Below are 13,319 nucleotides of genomic sequence, written 5' to 3'. Positions count from 1 at the left end.
AAATTCCCAAGTGCACAGGGGAAGCAAGCAGCCTCTGGGAAGCAACATGGGCATCTTATGAGCTGGTTATGTGAGATAAAGATTTATTTTTATTAAAAAAAAAAAAAAAAGTAGGCTTTACCAGTAGAAAGAGATAGCAATATGTTTAGAAAAGCACAGACCTGCCCATGTGGACAGACCTGTGGAAATTTTGCAGCCTTAAGGGCACATCCTCTCTGCTCAGCCACACAAAGCCCAGAGCTGCACCTGAACACTGGCAATACCCAAATACTGCTCTGGATTTCATGCACTTCCAGAGCTTCTGTTGGGGACACCAGAACATGAGATCTCCAAAAACTGAGTGATGCAAGGCCTAGATTTGCCTCCTCCTTTTCTTTTTGCAGGCTAGCCATGAAACCTTTTAGGGAAGGAGTAGCAGAAAATGGCTCTTCTGTTCCCAAAGCAGGGGTTGCTGCTCCTCTGTGCTGCAAAGGACATTAAAACACTCACAGAGGGTTGCTTAGGGGCTGCTTTTCACTTCAGCAGGATTTAAGCATTGATTCTGTAAGTGTGAAACTGGTACTATCATGTAAAAATACATATATATATATGTATATATATACTATAAAAGGATAAGGATAAAGAATAAACCCAGTAGAAATATCTATTTCAGTCCTGTCCTGAGCATCATAGATTTGGAAGGTTGCTTCACCAAAAAGGCTTTTTTTTTTTGCCCCCTTGGTCCTTGCATGGCATAGCCATAGGTCACAAGAACATCCCCTTCAAGGAGATGGGAGAGCATGAAGGATAACCACAAAACACCCATGGGGTTTTCCTTTCCCTTTACATGTGAAAAGTATTTCCAGATTAGAGCAGACCTGAATGCATCTCAAGCTGCTAAACCATGCATTACGGAGTGGAATCATGTCTTATAGGACATTAATTTTAGTCCTGCTCTCATTGTCTAGCATTCTTTGCCTTAGAGCAAAAATCTATTTTGCCCTTCTTAGGTATTTATCATATGCATTTAGTAATTCACTTCCTTGTATCCAGGCATTTGGTAGGCGTGAGGCAAGAAAGTGAAATTACCCTTCCCACACTCTTTTCTTTGGATCCCGAGCCAGTCACACTTACACTGACTTATCCCCTCATATTTTATCAAAATCACATTTTTGGCATGATAGTAACTTTCTTTTTTTAGCTTGGCTACTGCAGAAAATAGCAAGTTGCTGTGGGAGGCGAGGTGGACGTGTGGGAAAAGTGTCCAGCCATTATTCAGGGTGTCTTACACAAACGGATGAAAAACAGCGAGAACATGTTGTTCTCCCCAGGAATGAGAGAGCAGTGTACGTCCTTCCCATAAACGGGAGCTGAATGATACCCCTAAAGCAGGCTGCGTTTAAGAATAAAAGACTGTGAAATTGAAACTTCTTATATAAATAACTCTCCAGAAAGGTGGGGAGAACGAAGGTCCACAGGCCTTCAGCCAAGCCCTGGAAGCAGTCGCACCACCTCGCTTTCTCTGTGTTTTCCTGCCACCTTGCTGCAGCACAGGGGTGCTACGGACCGTCCAACCGGCCCGGAGGAACAGCAGCCTCCAAGAGGCTTTGTCACAACCCGACAAAGTGAAGGCCAAAAGGGGGGCAGAAGGAAGCTGCCAGGGAAGAGATGGAGCACTCCTTTGGAAAAGTCCTCATCTATTCTAGCATGAAAATCCCGCAAGGTTGGGTATTCCTACTTACGCAAGCAGATAAGTGTGATGAATACTGCTGAGAGGCTTCAGCTGGGACAGCTTCTTCCTTGGGTAACTCTCATTGCCAACAGCTCACTGTGTGCATGGTGTCCACATTCATTTACCATTCTGGTTGTTGTCCTACACAAGAGTTTTCTCCATAGGTAATTCCCATGAACGGAAGCGCTTAGCAGTTGATTGGGAACTTGGAGTCTAAAGAAATAGAGCTTATAATTTCAGCCAAATACACTGGCCAGGTAACAGCCTGAGTGATGTGGGTTTGGGTGTGATTTTCCCAACTGCTAGGCTCTAGAGCAGAGCAGAGAGGACTGCCACTTGCGAGGCACCAGGGTGTGCTCAACCTCAGGCACACAGCCTACCAAGCTGAGAAACCCAACAAGCCCAGAGCTCAGCAAGAAGAAAGCATCCTGTTTACTCCTTGAGTCCACTATGTATGGAGGATTCAAAAAAGCCATTTTTCATGCATGACCCTGTCTGAAAGGTCTTGCTGTACCCCATGTGCAGCCAGCTCCGGTGAGCCCCGTCAGCGGCTGCTGGTGCAGCTTCTGAAAATTTGCTTTATCATGTGTAAAAACATGATGTGATATTTTGGCCTTCTTAACACAATACACTGATAACAGGAACTGGGAACAGGGGAACATTCTTTTAATCTCATCAGCTGGCCGAGATGCTGTTTGCCACGTCCAGGGAGCTATTTCCAAATGAGTGTATTTATAAACCAGCTAGTGAGGTGAGGGGCAGGTTTTGACCTCTTGTTAATGAAATAAAGATAAACATCGGCTTGGCATCTGCTTTCTGACCATGTGAGAGGTTAATTTTTCCTTTCCACAGCAGCGTTGCCTTGTTTCATTCCTCACCTCCATGATAAGGGTGGGCACAGGCTGCCGTCCAGCCTGAGGCTCCCCATGATCTCTGCATGCTCTGGATGAGCTCCGCGCTTGATGCCAAGGGCCAGTGCAGGTTTCGAGACTGTTCCATGACACCTTTACCCTGCCTGTCCCTTCCCAGGCCTCAGGGGATAGATTTTCTACCACTGCCAAGAGTTTCTTTTGCATGAATCCACCTTATTGAAGCTGCTAAAAATCTGGTGCTCGTTTTGAGTGCTAAACTCTATGGAAATGTGAATCCAAAAGGAATGAAGAAATCAGCCAAGCACCCCTAGGACAGTTGTTCCCAAGAGAACACAGGCCACACCGAGGAGGGAAAGTTCAAACACCCACTGGAAACTCTTGTGTTTTCACACCCTCAGAAAGGAGGTTTCCATAGGGGCGGTGGGAGCATCCTGATCCCTTGCTGCCTTCCTCCTATCCGATGTAAAGAAAGCTGCATGAACAAGTCTGAAATGGGGTTAAATCACATCTAGAGATTGCAGAAGACCTGGAATACAGGCTTAGAAAAGCATGAGCACCATAGGACTGGATCTTCCCTCTAGCTGGCAGTGATAGAGAAATGGATTATGGTCAAGGATAGCGCAAGAATTTATGGAAAAGCACCAGGAGATTAAATTGCTGTCATCCACTCTGACCTGCTTCTACTTACTCAAATATAAAGCCTCACTAATAATGGCAAACAGAATCATAGCAGACTCTTTCTTCCATTTTATTCGGCTGCTCAGAAACCACATGCAGGAACTCTGGCTGGGACAAAGCTCCCTGGCATCTTATCACAACATGGGGCTATAACGTGGTGAGAATCTATACTGTCTTTATGGAACACTGGTGTAGGGCTAAAACGATTAGATTGCTTTTTGCTTGACCTTCCATGTATCCTAGCGCCACATCCCTTTAGCTTCAACATGGGCAAGCAAGGAGTCCATTGCCATGAAGGTGACAAGGCAAAGGAATTTGCAGCAGAGTGCTCAGTGATCACCATTTGAGCCAAAATAATGAGGTCTTTTGCCTTGATGAAAGTAAAGCCATTGAGGCAACAGATTTTTTTTCTCCAAAACTCAACACAAATGTCATTATTTGAAAGCTTCGGAAAATGTTTGCAGAGCATATATGAAGCAGAGCCATACAAAGACTTGGGAGTCTTGAATCCCAATCTATTCTATAATATATATTTTGGTCGTAAACTATATTGCTGATCTTGCCAGATAACCCTTCCTTCTATTAACTTTATACTAAAGGTTTTAGACCAGAAGTGTTTACAACATTGGTGTCTGTGGTGAAGACACTGGTTTCTTCCCTGAGACTCAAATGATGCAAAAGCGGGATGTTTACAAGCAGAAGATGGAAGTGCAACTCAGATGTCCACAGAGGTCCTGCTGCTTGCCAGTGGCTGCCCAGTCCCCCAGAGGCTGCTGCATTCCCACATATGTGCTGACCGCAGTGTGCAGCAGGGTCCGGCTTGGCTGACAACTCTATCTTCAGCGTCACTCCTTCCTCATGGAGAAAGTACAGGGGTTAATGCATCTCCAGAGTGCTCACTGAGGCCTTCATCTAAATTGTTTTCCTGTCCTGGAACTCATTAGCATTGCATGCAGCACCCTGAGCCATGCCAGGAGGGAGCCTGTGGCAGCCCCATCAGGAAGGACATGTCCTGCGAAGCATGGCCCCCTCCCTCTGCCGTTAGCTCAGCACGTGTTGCTTGTCTCCATTGCTCTAATTAGGGAGGACAGAGGAAGTGCAAGATATGCAATCAATGTTATTGGGCTAAATCTGAAGCTGGTGTAATTCATTGGTTGGCAGAGGAATGCAAAAATTAACAATGTGAGCTAGAGAAATCCCAAGGGAGAAGGAGTGAGTTCAGATAGGAAAGCAAAAGTGGTTAACTTTAATCACTGCTATCCCTGCAAGATTGACTTCAAAACTGGTGCAAAACTATAAGTGAAATTCTGGATAGCAGCTTAAATGTGACTGATGTCATGCTACTTCGTGCCTACCCCAGCAGCAAACAACTGATTTAAGCCAAAATCAAATCTGCTCAACAGCTGGGTCAGCCCATTATTCTCCTAAGCATGTTTGTCTCAGTTTCCCACAGATCCCTACTCTCATTTTAACCCATGGGGGAATTTGGATTGGAATTTCTTAGTGAACAGTTATGCCAGCTACAAATAATTGTAGAAATGCTAGAAAGGGGTAGCATTTTTTTTTTCCTACAGTAAGATACTTGCTCTGCTTACAGTTCAGATGGCATATGTTTCAGTCTGTAGGGCTCTCTGTATCAGTATCTCAAGCTAGACATCTAAAATCTGGCAATGGTAGAAATGATTGAAGCACATTCAGTATTACAGGATAATTGGTTTCGCTTTCACACTCTGCCAAATCTTTGTATTTCAACTTTGCCTGATTAGCCAGTGGTGACAGCTCAGGAAATGGATTCCACCAAATCTCGCAACAACTGATCTAAAATGCTCTAATCTCTGGAAAGATAAGGAGTTGCTACAGCAAAGCCAACATAAACCTGAGAGCTATGGAAGGTTGGATTGTTGTTTAGCCTCTGTTGCTAGTTAGCTACTGTACTTGATTTCAAAGATCACCCTGTATTTAAACCTTCTCACTTAACTCAACACATATCTTTTCAACACCATCTGAGGCTCGGCATCCTGGATAGCATCAGCCACACAAAGCTGAAGGACATTGTTTGGGGAGCTCAGCACTGCAGTGAGCATCTCCTCATCCTAAAGTCACTGCAGATACATCAGGCAGCAGCTCCTGTGAAATGTAGTTATTGCTAATATCGAATTAATAGTACTGCAGCTGCTCATTTAAAATAAAATACTGTGTATTGTTTTCATTGGCCATATCTTGGGCCGTCATAGAAAATGTAATATTTGGAGCTAGCGAAAAAAAAAACAGTTCCCACTTCTTTTCAGGAAGCATTGCTCTATGTCACGGAAATCCATTCCTCTCATATCATTTCCTTTATTGCAACCATGTTGATTACTTTTATCCCCCATATTTCCTTTGTTTACTTTAAAAAATGCAATCAAAGGTCCGGCTAAACCCTTGAAATGCTGAGCAGGAGGTTGATCAATTTGCCTTGTAAACAGAATCACATTGGGCACATATCCAACAGCGTAAAACAAGCAAGCAAACTTCCTATTTCAAACGTAAGCTCATTTGGCGTGCGCTGTATGTGACTTATCACCCACTGGATAAATTACTGTGTATACGTTAGCAACTATCTTTTATATTTTCTGGCATTGTTCGCTCCAAAAAGTAGTTCAGTTTGCTGGAGTAATGCAGCTGTATCCTAAAGAATTTTGTCCACAATGCTGTGTGGTGAGATGGGGTTGGATGTAGAAAATTTCACTGCTAATTGCTTGCTGAAATTCTGCTTTTATTGATGTGAAGTGATGCCTTGAGAAGCAGTAGAGTGAGTTGGCATTTACTAACATGCATCTGAAAGCAAATGTGCTCAGTTGCTGCAGAAGATCGTAGCAAGACCTCAGCATGGAGAGCTGAATCACCTTCCACTATTCATCTTCTTGACAGGGATATCAAAAGTTGGACTTTTTCCTCCATTTTATCTGGGAAAAGTAGCAATAATTCTAATGGCTGCTCCTTCTACTGTTTTGATAGCCTTTGTGTTTCCTCACAACGTCTGCTCCTGTGCGCAAGCTGCAGATACTGCATGCTGCAAGTCCTGGTCACCAGGGAACAGCTTGCAGAGATGCAGCCTGAGAAAAAGCTTATCTTTGAGTGAAAGTGGTTGCAGAGTGATAGAGGGCTATGAGGAAGAGCAAGGCAGGGGAGAACGGTTGGAGGAGAGTGAGGCAAGAAGCCCAGCAGCCAGATTTGTGCCCAAAATATGCCCAAGGTTCACAGGTCATTCAAATGTTCTGCAATCATTTGAAAGCATGTCCCTGCATTGGGGTGTGTAAGTGAGATAACTCTGGTAAACCTGCCTGCTCTTTGAAAATTTCTGGCTTTATGGTTCATGGAAAAAGATTTTTATTTTTTCTCATGTATGTTTCTATTTCAGTGGGCTTGTAGTGCAAAATGTACCTTTTTCTTCTTATTGAGAAGATGTCTTTAAGGGAGGTCATTTGCACAGCAGCGAGTTTTAAAGTCCGTGTTTATTAGGAAATGTCTGGGGGTGTTAGGCCAAGAGCTCAGGTTCTCTTTGGGTTCGGGCTGTGCCATCTACAAGAGTGACCACACATGGGTGCTTTGCGCTGCTTCTAAATCAGTTTACTAACAGGTGGACACAAGTGTTGTGGTTTAACCCGGCTGGCAGCTAAACACCACACAGCCGTTCGCTCACCCTCCCCCCTCCCTCTCTGGGATGGGGGAGAGAAACGGGAAAGTGAAGCCTGTGAGTTGAGATAAAGACAGTTTATTAAGATAGGAAAATAATAATAACAATAATAATAATAATAGTGATAATGGTAATAGTATTAACAATAATAATGTGTAAGAAAACAAGTGATGCACAATGCAATTGCTCACCACCCGCTGACCGATGCCCAGCCTATTCCCGAGCAGCCGCCCCCCCACCCCGGCCAGCCACCCCTATATATTGTTTAGCATGACGTCAGATGGTATGGAATACCCCTTTGGCCAGTTTGGGTCAGCTGTCCTGGGTCTGTCCCCTCCCAGCTCCTGCTGCACCCCCAGCCTGCTCGCTGGCAGGACAGAGCGAGAAGCCGAAAAGTCCTTGGCCTGGTGTAAGCACTGCTCTGCAACAATTAAAACATCAGCATGTTATCAGCACTCTTCTCATCCTAATCCAAAACATAGCACCCTACCAGCTACTATGAGCTACTTAACTCTGTCCTAACTGGAACCAGGACAACAAGCCTGCCTCATTTTGGCTGAAGGAGGTTCAAGGTGGACGCACTTGGGATGTCTTTCATCTGTCCTCATTTAGGCTTCTGAACTCTAGAAATCAAAGCACGTGTGTGTGGCCCCTTTACTTGCAGGTAAGAGAAAGGGGTATCACCCTGCGCTGCCTCTCCTCATCCAGCATTGCTGCCTGAGAGGGCTCACGTGGTTTCCGTGTCATGAAGAGGCTTAGCCTCAAATGTTCCCCTTCTCACACCCAGGTAAATCACACCTTGTTACCCTGTTTGGGTCAATACAAGAGAAAAAAACACATTTCCACCTTAGACTTAGAAGAAGGAATCGAGGATAAGGCATGGGTCATGATTTGTGGCTGGTTTCTGCTTTCTGAAACAATGGCACCTCCCTAACAGCTCTTCACTCCTGACATTGCCTGTGCTAGAAATACACAGCGCTGGCCAAAATGCCTGGGCCAAGCACTAATATTCAACAACAATACTTTCCATATAATAAACTCCTTCTTCCAAGGGGTGTTGATAAGAATTTCCATTTTTAGTCGAGGGCAAATGAGCCATTCAGCCTTTATTGGTTGCTGTTGCAATTGAAGAAGGAGCAGAAGCTAATTTTTTTACTTTTCCTGTAAATAGTGCATTAATGAAGACAGATGGGTCAGCAGTATAAACAAAACCTCTATCTCAAGCTAGTTTTGTTCTGGCTTTGTTTCCCGGTATAGTAAGCAAACTACCACCACCCCGGTTCCCATCCTATTAACAGTGTTTGCACTCCAAATGTTGAACTGGGTTATAAGGAAGTTTAAATTAACCCTGGGCTGTAGTTTTTCAAATGCGTGAAGCAGATGTTCAAGTGCCAGGGAATCCTCCTTTCTTTCTCTTTTTAAAAACAAGTAATGGATTTTGCTGGGGTTTGGCTCAGTGTTTTGGATAGAAAATGAAAATACTTTGCTGAACCTCTTCCATTGTGCTGTAGGTAAGCCAGGCACAAAACTGCCAATGGTTGTTAAAAACTCCTTTTTTATTTTATTTTATTTTATTTTATTTTATTTTATTTTATTTTATTTTATTTTATTTTATTTTATTTTATTTTATTTTATTTTATTTTATTTTATTTTATTTTATTTTATTTATTTCTATTTCTAGGCTGCTGGAGCTTCTGGTTTGCTTTGGCCTCTGAGCAGTTTAAGAAGGGCAGTGCAATATCTGGAACTTGGGAGAAGAAGATGGACTTAGTTTTTGGCTGCAGTTTTGGATGATGGTTGCTTTGGGAGATGATTTTTCCTAAGTTACCTCATTTTTGGGGAGGCTGATTCTTACGCTTTTAGCTCCAAAGCTGCTCCTCACTTGTCAGGGCCCACTGTCTTTGGTAAGAGAAGAGATATAGGTCCATGATATCCTTTTTTTTTTTTTTTTTTCCTACAGAGACTTATGTTTTGGCACTTGCAAATGGGAGCAGCAAAGATTTGAAGCTGTTTGAAAGCCTGCTACTATAGAGGCTTTCTCTTCACAGACCAGAGTGTGTTAAGGTTTAATTGCAATCTTAATTTTGGAGTTTGGCACATTTGCTTTACGTGGCCTAAAGGAAAAGTTAAGGACCTTAGAAGCAGAAGAACACCCTCCTTGGAAGGGAGACAAGGCTGGTGTATGTGCCAAAGAAGGTGATGAACAGTGATGTGGTGGCCTGGGCCAGCATAAGCCACTGCCAGGCTGCTGCTTCTGCAAGCAGTGCTGTGGGGAGAGGTGATGCCCTGCTTCCCTGCCAGGACAGCACGGGGCTCTGCCCCTTCTGCTCAGGCTCTGCCAGCTGTCCCAAACAGCCCATCTGCCCAAAGCAAGGGGTCTGTCAGGGCCAGGACAGAAAAATCTGTGCTGAACTGCCAAGCTTTAATGCTCAGAAAGCTGGGAATTGGTATCTTCCATCACCCAGGCAGGGCACAGCAGCCAGAGTGAGCGTGGGCTCCAGGAACTGTAGCCAAGGAAGTGATAATGAAAGAAAGCTTTGGGGAGAAATTTACTTGAGTAAGGTTTAGTCCATGTGCAGAGAGCTAAGAGATATGGATCATTTAAGGGAACCTCAGACTTCCAAGCGCTTCTTGAAATCTGGCATTGGTGCTGCGTTTGCACAGGAGACACAGATGTCATGATTTCTCCAAAGGCCCAGGAATGAGTGAGATGTCTTGAAGTTCGTGCTCTTCTGGAGGCATCATGTGTGTTGATTTAAGAGTAGCAATCCAAGACCAAAGCTCTAATCGCAACTCCCTTGCTGATATGTTATCCAGGCTTTTCCTCTCTTGTTTTTTTTTCTTTTATTTTTATCCTTTTTTTTTTTTTTTTCCTGTTCCTTCCCCTTTGCCTGTCCTGTCTGTTTTGACTGTAAGCACTGCCTGGCATTTTATTCAGCGTTCACCACAACAAGGACTTCACATCTACTTCCATTGTCATACATATTCATTTAGAAACAGATGAAGGTGAAATGATTTTCATTGATTCAATTGATATTGATTTTGATGAGAGAGGGTTGCTGCCTCCTTTGGTTGCATGTGATAATTCGGAGATGGATGTATAGAAAGATACTTCCATACAGAATTTACATTTTTCCAAACCTTTCTAAAATTACTTTTTGTTTTTAAGCTGTGTCAAACATCTGCTAGTATCAGATCAGAATGATCAGAAATGAAAGGAAAATCAATGCATATTATTATTTAATGTGAGAAATACATTCTTTTAGAAACAGAAGAAGTCACAGTACTAATGTAGATGGATGGAAAGAAGGAAAAAGGAAGAAGTGAAGAAACAAAGAAAAAGTAAACATGCACTAGGATATTCTTTCAGGGACTTCTCACTGACAGTACCAGAACATACAGCTTGGTAGTACTGTCTCTTGTGATACACTCACCATATTATTTGTGTGCCATATTTATATGGACAGGTGTGTTGAAAGCTAAGAAATAAGAAGATTCCGACTTTGCAGAAACAACCTCAATTTGCTACTTAAGGAAAACTGTTTATAAAATAGCAGTCCCCAATTTTATGTGCTATTCTTCCTGATCTCTTCTATCTTACTACTTGAACATCCAGCAAATGTCTTTGCCAAATTATTTTCAAAGGTACAGTAAAGGTAAGGTGAGGTTTTGCTAATAAAGCAGGCATACAATCTTAAGAGGTGCACATTAAAAAATGAAATACTATTCTCCATAGTTTTGAGATGATGAACAACACAGTTGCAGCTGAAGGATTCAGGAGATGCTCAGTTTTCTCCTGAAATAGCGCAATAGGATATTTTTGTTTTACTGCTCATGCTTTACTGCTTGTCTTCACAAAGTCTGGCTGAAATCCCCTTTGATCATTGTTTCATTATAAAGGTTACTAATACCAAAAAGCTGGCTGACACCTGATCCTAAATAGGCACATTAGATATTTCTATGTTCATACATGCAGGTTTCCTTACTGATAAAACTACACGCCTGCCCACATTTGCACTGTACCATAATACTCTGCATCCCATCAACTCTGTTACAAAACGTCTGTGACAATAAGAGAGTGTGAAAGCAGCCACTCTGATTTGCTATGTGGTCACAGGGAAATTTATAGTGATTGCAGGTGATTAGAGTGGGTGACTTATTATTTTTAAGGCCTAGGTCCTCTTACATGCTTCTCAGAAATGTTAAAGGACAGTGGTACAAAAGCACGCCGGCTAGATCACTGCCACAGGAAGAGTTGCAGAAAAGATATGATAAAAGCAAATGTCGGATTATCTCCCTAATGCTGGATTATCACTCCTAACAAGGTGAACGGTTTGTCTTGGCAAATGGCTTCATAGGAATTGTGGATAGTTTTGAAAGGTTCTGTGTGGCGACACTTCAGCCGTTGGCTGCAGCAGTTCATGTCAGCAGAACGAAATATCACACCTCTTATGAATTCTTTTAACATAGCATTAACTACAGACTAAGATTGCAGAGTAGCTCAGGGGAAAGGTCTGTGAGCAGTGTCAGCCACTTGCAGGGTGAGATCCTGAGCAGGTGTAAAGTAATATAGCCCCTTGGCACAGCTCACTATCTGGAACCATGCAGCACAAGAGTGGAGTCTGTATAACTCTACAATAAACTACATAGCTGACCACTTAAAGCAATGATACCACTGCAAGAGTTGTTATACACTGAACAACACCATACATGCTTCAGAATGCTGTTTAAATTATTGCAGTGAACAGTTCTGTAAGCAAGGGAGATAACTGTGGTATACAGTATTCACAGATATCTAAGGCAGAAAAAAAATCAGCAACTGCAATCTCTGTGCAGCACAACTCAGTAAAGAGATTCCATGTACAATAGTATCGGTACAAGGTTTTTATCCAAGTGGGATTACATACAAGCACAAAAATAAAACATTCTGTATTCTACATTATAATACAAAGGCAGGCAGTCAATAAATAGGTCAATAAATTATGGGAAGCACAGAAGAGTATGTGTGAAAATAGGTATGTGTGAAAACCAGGAAACTGTTTTTAGTTGGTGCATGATAATGTCTTTTGTGTTCATTCCCATGAAGTGCTATAGTGATTCTTTCAAAGGCCTTTATCACCTCCAGTGAAGATAACTTTCCCTTAAAAGTGTAAAACAGATGCAGGGACAGTACAGTAGGCTCTGGTACAGGCTAAAAGAGTCAGCGTCACTTACACTTTCCCAAGAATCTGACAAATTTGCAGCTTAGTATAAATAAAGTGACGGGTCTATTGTTTTTCAGCTCCGACACCTTCTTATCACCAGAATTTGTTGCAGAAGACTGGAAGAAACATGGCATGTGACTCCATCATATATAGTTTAAGGGGGGGGGGGGGGGAAGGGGCAATACCTTTATGAATTGACAAATTCAGCACATACATAAAGGAAAGATCCTCTCTATCTAGCTGGTGCAAAGGGGTTTCCTTTTCTGTCTAGCTCTGTGCAGACAGTGCAATACTACTTGGCCATTTGAATTGTATTAAATAGGTGTTTTGTATGTAGCTTACTGGACTGGGCGGGGGGACTAGTTTTGTAACTGGTATAAACTGGTACAATTTCAAGGATTCAAGAGATTTACTGCTCTTATTTCTGCCACCAAAAGCTCTGACCCTTGAGGGACAGCACATGGATAAAGGAACAAAGCCAGTGCTGCTTTACACAGGGTGCTTTTGTAATAAACATGCACAGGGGGAATTTCTTGCCATTGCATGTCAGAGCACTGCAGACACCTGGCATTGCTCCTGGGCTCATTGCTTTAGTAAGAAAAATGGGAAAGGGAATGGTTCCCTTTTGCTCCAAATGCCAAATCATCCCTGCCATGATATCTTTTACTTTTAACTGAGACAGGGAAAGATAAAAGAAAGGATTAAGAAAAAAAGAAAGAAGTCTAAAGTCTTGTTCCTTAGTGATTTAGGAGCCTGTGTTTTATCAGGTAAGATCTATAGAGATAAATTTTCAAAGAAAAATCTGATCATATAAAGATCCTTATAAAGATTTTACACACAAATAAAAAATTTAGGAGTGTATTGTCCATAATTTTAGCAGCTCTGGGAAACTCTATAGATGCCAATCAATATTTACAAAGTACAAAAATATGCCTTTATTCCTGTGAATTTGAATGTGCCCCTTCTGGTTTGAAGAGCCTACCCAAACAACCCAGTGATCCGCACTATGCTCTGATACGAAGAGAGACTTGGCCATAATTTGGGCAGCAAAGAATAGCAAGAAGCAAGCAATGGAACAAAATATACATTCCCTACAGTCATATGACTTGCCAATTCCCCATGACAGGAAACATACAATTATCTGTACATGCCTCATTAAATAACCTTATTAAATAAGA

Source organism: Anser cygnoides, chromosome 26, assembly GCF_040182565.1.
Source record: "Anser cygnoides isolate HZ-2024a breed goose chromosome 26, Taihu_goose_T2T_genome, whole genome shotgun sequence".
Taxonomy (NCBI): domain Eukaryota; kingdom Metazoa; phylum Chordata; class Aves; order Anseriformes; family Anatidae; genus Anser; species Anser cygnoides.
This window is presented reverse-complemented; position numbering follows the sequence as displayed.